The sequence below is a fragment of the Gekko japonicus genome, unplaced genomic scaffold, assembly GCF_001447785.1.
Source record: "Gekko japonicus isolate JY-2015 unplaced genomic scaffold, Gekko_japonicus_V1.1 scaffold594, whole genome shotgun sequence".
NCBI lineage: Eukaryota > Metazoa > Chordata > Lepidosauria > Squamata > Gekkonidae > Gekko > Gekko japonicus.
The window spans coordinates 795343-804977 of record NW_015160852.1 but is presented as its reverse complement, the minus strand read 5'-3'; positions in this window follow the sequence as shown (position 1 = coordinate 804977).

The following is a 9635-nucleotide window of genomic DNA, read 5'->3' as shown; positions in this document are numbered from 1 at the left end:
TTCCTATTTACCCCGGCTTGTAATGTTTTATCTTTTAAATGGTCTGGCCATTTTATCTACAGCATTTTAAGCTGCTCGGTGTGTATTTTATGCTGTTGTTATGTCCTGCCTTGTCTGAGTGGCATCAGCTTGTTTTTTAATGGCTCGGTTTTTAAGCAGGTATGGAGAGGCCACATACCAGGTTTCTAAATAAATCAATGTATAGACTTTGGTTTTAAATACAGTGAAACAACAACTTATTACAGTTCTGCAGGGCCTGCAAGATGGAGCTCTTCCGCCAGACTTTTAGTTGAGGCAGCAGGCTGCCCTCCAGTGACCTCAGATCCGAATGGCCATCTGGGAACCAATTCCTTCTTGCTGAGATCTGCTGAGGCATGGCTTTTTATATTGATGTTGTTTTTAGATAGATTTTTAGATAGATTTTAATTGTTGATTTGTTATACTGTGAATTTTATGATTCTTGCAGGGAGGGCAGGATACAAATGGAATCAAATAAATAAACAAACAGTAGTAGTAGTAGCAGCAGTATGGCAATGTGCGTAATATAGCCAGGAGAGCCGAAGATTCTCTGGCAGCCTTAAATTCTAGCCCTTTAGCATTACGCATCACTACTGTGGCGAGCTAGACTTATTTTTGGGGGGCTGAGAGAGCTCTGAAAGAGCTGTGACTGACCCAAGGTCACCCAGCTGGCCTTATGTGGAGGAGTGCGGGATCAAACCCAGTTCACCAGATTAGAGTCTGTCGCTCTTCACCAGTGCGCCACGCTGGCTCTTTTCACCTGAGAAAGGTTTGTATTGAAATTCCATAAGTAGGACTTGAATGGCTTTTTCTTTTGCAGAATTAAAAAGATATTCAGAATGGTTACTCCACTGTGCAAACTAGTGGGTACTAAACAGAACTTTACTGAAGAATTTTACTGAATGAAGTAAGAACTACTGAGGAACTGAAAACACAGAAATCTGTGTTCATTATTAATGTTGACTCTGGCTGCAGATGTGAGAAGCCTGATGTCTGCTGCAGAAATACACCATCTGCTGACACCAAACAATGATGTTATTCGATGTCATTGATTAACCCAGGGCTTTGATGGTACAGTTTTTTATTTTAATTCATTAACCTGCTTTATTTTAAAGACTTATGGCAAAAATACAGATGCTCACTTTAACACTAGTGTTATTAATCCAGGAACATTGTAATAAAGTATTCTGTGAATACAGGGGTCATTTGGCGCGGGACGGCGGGGGGACGCCATCCCCCCGGGTGAGGTGCGGGAGGGCGGGGCCTGGAGCTCCCTGCTGGTGCCCGCTGGTGCTGCCGGCTGTGGGGAGGACACACTTCCGGTGATGTCAGGGGGTGTGGCATATGCTAATGAGTTATGCTAATGAGTCCCCCTAGCTCTTTTTCTACGAAATGACCCCTGCGTGAATGTATGTATGTATGTATGTATGTATGTATGTATGTATGTATATATATTAACTCTGTTATGCCAATAAAGGTCTGTGTGTATGTGTGTGTGTGTGTGTGTGTGTATATATCTATATCTATATCTATATCTATATCTATATAATAACTCTGTACATGTAGACATGGATTAGAATGTCCTGTTTACTAACATTGAAATTTGTGTTTGTCAGTTTAAGAGATTGGATCGAAAGAGGCAGGAATGTTAATACCTGACCCTATTAGCAGCTTCTTGACATGCACCATCGTCTGGAATTTATTTAATTATTTACTTCATTTATATCCCACCTTTCTCCCCAATGGGGATCCAAAGCAGCTTACTTTGTTCTCCTCACCTCCATTTTATTCTCACACCCACCACGTAATGTAGGTTAGGCTGATATTGTGCAACTGGCCCAAGGTCAACCAGCAACCTTCCATGGCAGAGTAGGGATTCAAATACAGGGGCTTTTCTGCATTCTCATTTTACTTGCTGGTAAGTTCCTGTTTCTTTGGGATATTTTCTTTCTGTTCTGCATGTGTTTTGCTCCTTATAGTGGTCAATACGATATCACACAGGTTTATTTATTTCAAGCATAAACAGCAGTTTAAATCTGCAGGGAGATATGCTGGAAAGAAATCTGTGTGATATTGAATCGGCCACTAGGGGGAGCAAAACGTGTGCAGAGCAAACCCCCCCCCCCCCCCGCCCCCCAAGCAATGGGAACTTACCAGTGAATAAAATGAGAATACTGAAAAGCCCCTGGTCTCCAAAGTCCACTACACCACACTGGGTGGAATATCTCTGAGGCTTCTCGGGATGGATTCTTACTTTGTGTCCTTTGAGCCATTAATAGAAGCAGCTTTCAGATAGCTTTTTAAATATGATGCAGGGTTTAGGCTTCCTTCTTGAAAATTATCTTCATTTACCCTAAGCAAATTATCTTCAGCCTTTTCAGACCTGGGGCCCACCTTAAACCCCTTGGTGGCAGCATGGAGCTTCCTAAGGTTTAGAGTCATGGAGCAATCTTTTCCACTGCTAAGCAACCTCACCTGGTTGTCCTAATGTTCTTCTTAGGGCCAAACAACACACACAAAAAGAGAGGCAAGATGCTCTCTACTCAGCATACTAACAGCATATTCCAGACTATCCAGCATACTGAACTGAAAAACTCCTGAAAATGTAGGGTGTTCAAACTCATAGACAGACCCAGCAATTTAAGAGGACACCCTAGATGAATGAACCAATCAGTGAAGGCTCCAGATCCCATCTTCTCTAGTCAGAAGACCCACCATCCATTATTGCATTGGGCTTCGCTGGACTGAATGGATCTTATCTGTATTTAGCACGAATTATAACAAATACTGAGGACCAAAATGAGTGTTCATAGATGTTTACAGTGTGGATATCGAAATGGAGCAACACACTTGTCTGGAAAAAAAAGAGCCAAATTAAAATAATTCCACCCAAAATGCATTACATTTTTTTTTTTGGGGGGGGGGATAAAACATGAATGTCTGCAGGCATGTCCTTGAATTCTAGTCTCCTGCTAGGTGGATACCCTGGAGCTGGTCCAGCTTTGCTCTTGGAAAACGATTGTACACAATTTCCTGAAATCCAGAAAGCTCAATAAACCACCTACTATAAAAGCATGCAACAAGCCTGCTAAAGAATGCAGAATGTCAAAGGCCACTTGTACTATGAATTGCCTCCCTTTGCTTCAGTAATAAGTGAAATCTTTTCACTAGGCAAGCAGGACATGATGGAATGTTAGCCCAGATTTTTCAGAAACCATTTATTTTATTTGAAATCAAAATAAATATAAATCAAAATATCCATAATGGAAATGTAAATCCATTTTTAAAAGTCATAGGCGGAAAAGGGTGAGAACTGGAGAACTATGCAGCAATGGAGTGTCAGCCCAAATGAGACTATGACAGCTTAGGGGACACTATGTAGGGGTGGCTGGTGAAGGACAACCAGAGGTCGATTCGGGGGGATCGCGGGGGATTGCAGTTCCCCCGAGTGAGGGGCGGGGCACATGACGAAGCCCCACCCCCTGCTTCCGGCCGCCCCGCTTCTGGCCCTCATTCAGCCAGGAGGAGGCAGGAGAAGAGGGAGGGTAAGTTGCTTCCTCCCCACCTCTCCCCACCCCTGCCTGCCTGGGGCCAGGGAGGGCCTTGGCGGGGCTTCCTCGCACTCTCACCGGCCTTGCAGGTCCACCACCAGGCCCCTAATGTCAGGGGGTGTGGCATATGCTAATGAGTTATGCTAATGAGTTCCCCTAGCTCTTTTTCTACGAAACGACCCCTGAGGACAACGTTAAACAACCAAGAGAGGAAATCTTTAGAAAGTGTGTGCATGCATTCAAAGCATGCCCCACTTTCCAAAGCTTTTTTTAAAAAAACCCTGTTGTGATAGAGAGGTGCAAACTGCCTTGACTAACAGCAAGGATACCCCAACTGTAGGGAAGAACATTCTCTCTCAGGAAATGACAAGACTATAAACAGCTTAAATAGCCAGCTGAGCAAGAAATGAGTCTCCTGCACAGAAATAAACATTTGCCCAACTGCCAGGAAAAGGCAAGAAGGATGGCTATTTGAATGACCCAAGCTGGGCCAGAGAGGTTTGAGATGTACACCCTAAGCAGACTGGAGAGAAAGGGGGCAGAGTGATCCATGTGGAATTGCACTGACAAGCTCGAGATAAGGTGAAAGGAAACCCACCCAGCTGCGGCTGGAAGGGTCCTCAGATGCACTCCAGCCAGGACTGGGAACAAGGGGTAATAGAGTCTTGACCAGTGTTGTGTACCAACAAGGGCTCCACATGCACACGGGCAAACATGTGGCCGGATGAACAAGTGCAGCTTGAAGATTGGAAACAATAGTGGACGAGGATCCTAGAGCGAGCATATCGGTCACTCCAGATCCTATGCCCAACCTATGGGCAATGCTCCCTCTAAGGTGTGGAGTCTTGTGAGCAAAAACTCTACTTTGTGGGCTACTGGCATTAAAGTTGTGTGCCAGCGATTTTGCTACTGCATAAAATAGTTTGCTCTGGAGCCATCCTTCCTGAGCTAAAACCAAAAATGTGTGAGCCGGAGGCTAAAAAACTGTGAGATAGCTCACACTAACAGCTTAGAGGGAACATTGCCTATGGGTATGGACACTGTGTAATGACCTATCACGGGGAGTTCGGTGTGGTGTGCCTCACGGATTTAAGCAGGGCTCCAGTCCTGCTATTCCAGTCTTGAGTGTGTGTTCTTAATAAACTATGAGCTGAAATGACTCCTACGCGTCTGGATCCAGTACTTTACACTGGCGACCAGGATGGGATCCCGATGAGCAAGCCTGACCCAGCAACCGAACCGGCACAGCAGAACGAGTCCCTGGACCGTCCCTGGACCAGCACTGCACCACGCACCGAGCCCCACCTTTCTGCGCCTCACATAGCTCCTTCCCAGGTCATGGCTGCTGCTCCGGGACAGTTCGCTGTGTTCGACCCTGCACATCCTGAGCTCTGGGAAGCATGGGTCAAGCAACTCAAGTATTACATCCACTTCCAGGATGTTGCAGAGGTGGCAAAGAAGAAATCACTACTGCTCAGCACATGCGGCATCTCCACGATCCAGCTGGTCCAGGGCCTCATTGCACCCAAGACACTGGAAGAATCCACGTTCGACCAACTTGTCAAGGCCCTCAACAACCATTTTGCACCCAAACCAACAAAAATAGTGATACGCATGGATTTCTTCACGAGGATGCAGCAGCCCGGGGAAGCGCACACCGACTTCATGGCCCATCTATGCAGACTGGCCATCCAGTGCAGCTTTCCTGACCTCGAGGATGCCCTACAAAACCAATCTGTATGGGGCGTCCGCAAGCAGAAACTACGCAGAAAACTCATAGGCCAAGACAAGCTAACCATAGAAAAAGCTCTCCACGTGGCCACCATGTTAGCCAAATCTCAGCTAGATCAGCCCGGCCACAACACGCATCAGGCCTCCACGTTACTGGCTTCCAACATTTCAGATGAGGAGGAAACGCTGCAGATCTGTCACCATGCCCTCCGGGGAGCATGCCTGTCATCCACCGCCTGTCCAGCGACAAGTGCCCAAGCGCCCACACGAAGTGGTGTCTTTGCAGCCTGCGCCAGCTGCAGCAAGGACCACAACCAGTGTTCCTGTAGCTTCCGAGATGCAATCTGCCAGAACTGCAACAAGGCCGGCCACATTGTCCGGGCCTGCCTTGTTGCAGAAGGAACCAACACCAACAGATTTTGCACCAGGAATCCACAGAACGTCACACAACGGCCATTCGCCACCACCAGGTACTGAACTTGCCCCAGGATACCTCCGATAAGATTAAAGTGTCTGTGTTAATAGAGGGGGAGCGGAAACACTCACACTTGACTCTGCCCGCGGGGGGGGGGGGCTCCAATTGCACCCAGTAGACTTTACTGTAGTCTGGCCCTTCCGCATGACAGCCAGACGGGTTCCCTTTGCATTGCAACCCAAGATTGATGTGGAACTAGATCACCTGGTGGCTCAGGGAGTCCTGGAACCCGTGCTGCATGCCCCAAGGCAAACCCTTATAGTCACCCCGGTAAAGCCCAACAGGGATGTTCGGATATGCGCTGACTATAAATGTACTATCAATAAAGCATTCCAGGACCACGCATATCCCATCCCCATGGTCAGCCACGTATTAGCTTCCCTGGCGGGGCCCAAGGTCTTTAGCAAACTGGATCTGGCCCAGGCATACCAGCAGTTTCTGGTGAATGAGGCCTCGGCCAATGCCCAAACGATTGTGATGCACAAGGGGTTGTTCAGTGTGCGTCCGCTGCAGTTTGGGTTTACCGTGGCCCCCAGCATCTTCCAAAACTTAATGGACTGTCTCCTTAAAGGCATCCTCGGGGTCCAGCTCTTCTTTGATGATGTTCTGATTGCGGCACCGTCGTCAGAAGCATTCGCCATCAGCCTGCGCAAGGTCCTGCATCGTTTCAACACCGACAGACTCAAGGTGAAGCGGGAGAAGTGTCTCCTCGGGGTGCCCCGGGTGCAGTTCCTGGGGTTTGCGGTCAACGCCCAGGGCATCCATCCCACGGCCGAAAAGATTCGTGTGATCGTCAATGAACCTACCCCCTCATCCAAAGCAGAACTCCAGGCCTTCCTGGGCCTACTCAACTTTTACCATTCCTTCCTGCCCCACAAGGCGGCGGTCGCCGAGTCCCTGCACCACCTCCTGGACAAAAACGCACCTTGGGTGTGGGGCCAGAAACACACGGCTGCCTTCCGGGCGGTAAAAGACTTGCTTGTTTCAAACGATGTTTTGGCCCACTTTGACGAATCCCTGCCAGTTGTGCTTGCTTGTGATGGTTCCCATATGGGGTTGGGGCAGTCCTGGGCCATGAGCTGCCGAATGGCTGGGAGGTCCCTATCGCGTACTACTCCCGGACTCTGTCTTCAGCTGAGCGCAACTACGTGCAAATTGATAAAGAGGTGCTGGCGATTGTGGCAGGCAGGAAGAAATTCCACGATTACCTCTACGATCGTCCCTTCACCGTTGTCACTGACCATAAGCCCCTCTTGGGCCTCCTCGCCTCAGACCGCCAAACCCTGCAAATGCTGTTGCCGCGTGTGCTCCGCTGGTCCATTTTTCTGGCCGGCTACCAGTATGCACTAGTCCCCTGCCCTGGGAAAGAAATGGGCCATGGTGATGCCCTCAGCCATCTTCCTCTGCCCTCCTGCGATCCAGACCCGGCTCCCGCCCACCAGGTCCTGCTGCTCGAGGACTTCCTGGACCGTCCAATACAGAGGGTGGTGGCGACACAGCTACAGGGTTTTCTGGATGACACTTCCACCTTAGACCCTTTCCAATCTGGCTTTCTCCCGGGGCACGGGACAGAGACAGCACTGGTCGCCCTTACTGATGACCTCCAGAGGCATCTGGATCAAGTTTGTGGTATTGCTGTTGTTAGATCTGTCGGCCGCATTTAACATGGTCGACCATCAGTTGCTGACCCACCGTCTCGCCGACATGGGGATACAGGGGCGTGACCTTCAATGGTTCACCTCTTTTCTCCAAGGTCGGGAACAAAGGGTGGCGCTAGGGGAACAGCAGTCCCGAAGGCACCCACTTGAATGCGGTGTGCCCCAGGGGGCTGTGCTTTCCCCAATGTTGTTTAAGATCTATATGCGCCCCCTTGCCCAGATTGCTCGAAGTGCTAGGGTGTCATCAATATGGGCTAGGGTGTCATCAATATGCAGATGACACCCAGCTCTATCTGATGTTGGGTGGCCAGTTGGACTCCAGCCCAGAAGATCTTAACCGGGCGTTACAGGCCGTGGCTAGTTGGCTTAGGCTGAGTAGGCTGAAACTAAACCCAGTGAAGACGGAGGTCCTGTGCCTGAGTCGGGCAGTCTGGGGGTGGGGCTTCGTCTCTCGGCCTTCGATGGGGCACCTTTGGTGCCAGCGTCGGAGGTTAGGAGTTTGGGAGTGCGCCTGGATTCCTCCCTAACTATGGAGGCCCAGGTGGCAGCCGCTGCCGGCTCAGCTTTCTATCATCTTCGGCTGATTCGGCAGTTGGTCCCCTTCCTTGACTGCGATGACCTGGCTACAGTGATCCATGCGACAGTCACCTCGAGATTAGACTACTGTAACGCTCTCTACATGGGGCTGCCTTTGTCACAAGTACGGAAGCTGCAGTTAGTGCAGAATGCTGCAGCCAGGCTTTTGATGGACCTCTCTAGATGGGAGCACATTCGGCCTGTGCTGAAAGCACTGCACTGGCTTCCAATAGCTTTCCGAATTCACTTCAAGGTGCTGGTGCTTACCTTTAAAGCCCTATATGGCCAGGGTCTGATGTACCTGAGGGACCGCCTTTCCCCATATATACCCCAGAGAGCACCATGGTCAGGGCCCCAACATCGCTTAGTGATCCCAGGTCCCAGGGAGGCCAGGCTTGTGGCAACCAGGGCCAAGGACTTTTCAGTGGTGGCTCCTACCTGGTGGAATGAGCTCCCAGAGGAGATCAGGGCTCTGCGGGACCTCTCACAGTTCTGCAGGGCCTGCAAGATGGAGCTCTTCCGCCAGGCTTTTAATTAGGAGCCGCCACTACTACCACCACCACCAATAATCTGGTGGTAACAACTGAGTGATGCGATGGCCCAGTGTAAGATCTCGCTACAGTATTGCAATGGGGTCAGGGCCGTTGAAGCGGGCTTTGGGTACATCTATAGGTCACCATCTGAGTCGATTGATTTGACCAAATTAGTAGCATCATTGAGCACTTTATCATTGTTAACTATGGTTGATTTTATGCTGTTTTAATGTTTTATGTGGCACATGTTGCCGTTATTTGTAAACCGCCCTGAACCACCACCCTCTGTAGATGGAAGGCCTGAACACTTACGTCATGACGTCATCAACTGTAGGCATAACATTCCCTGAGCTCTGCAGTTTCCAGCTACTGTCACAAGTGTTTTAACTTGCAGTTTCTCGTGTACCCAACAAGATATTCTCTTGATTTTTTCACTGCAGTATTCCAGACACTTCACACTAGCTTACAGTGTTACTGAGTTCAGTTTCCCTTGCATATTTTAGTGCATGTTTCGTATATTTTACAAGCATATAATATTGGAGAGTGGTGGATGTCTGTTGTATGATGGTATTGTCAATTCTCACTCTATTTCAGATTTTTTGGGGGTAGATCAGTGAGTTTTGCTTCAGTTTGCCACAACAAATCCAGAAGGGAACTGGGGGGTTCTGCACATCCCCTTCTTCTGCTCAGTATTAAAGCCAGCCTTATAGACTAGAATTTTCAAAGGACACTTAAAAGCACACTGCTTGCATCAAAGATGACAGAACAACAAATGTGGTTCATCACACGGCTGTCATCCCCACCTTGCATGTGAGCATAGTCAAATAATACTAATAGTTTAATAACTTCTGGTTTTCAGTATTACTACTTTTTATTTAACATTGACACAGCATGAGATAGTAATATGCACAAACTCATACTTTGGTAAGACGTCTTCACATACAGTAAACTTCAATCATAATCTCCAGTTACCAAAAAAGAACAGCTACACAGGATATTGGTGTACCATCACAAACGTTCAAGGGAACCAACAAATGTAATAGAGAGTACAACAACAATCAATCTTCCTATGGAACTTCTTTTGAGTAAATTA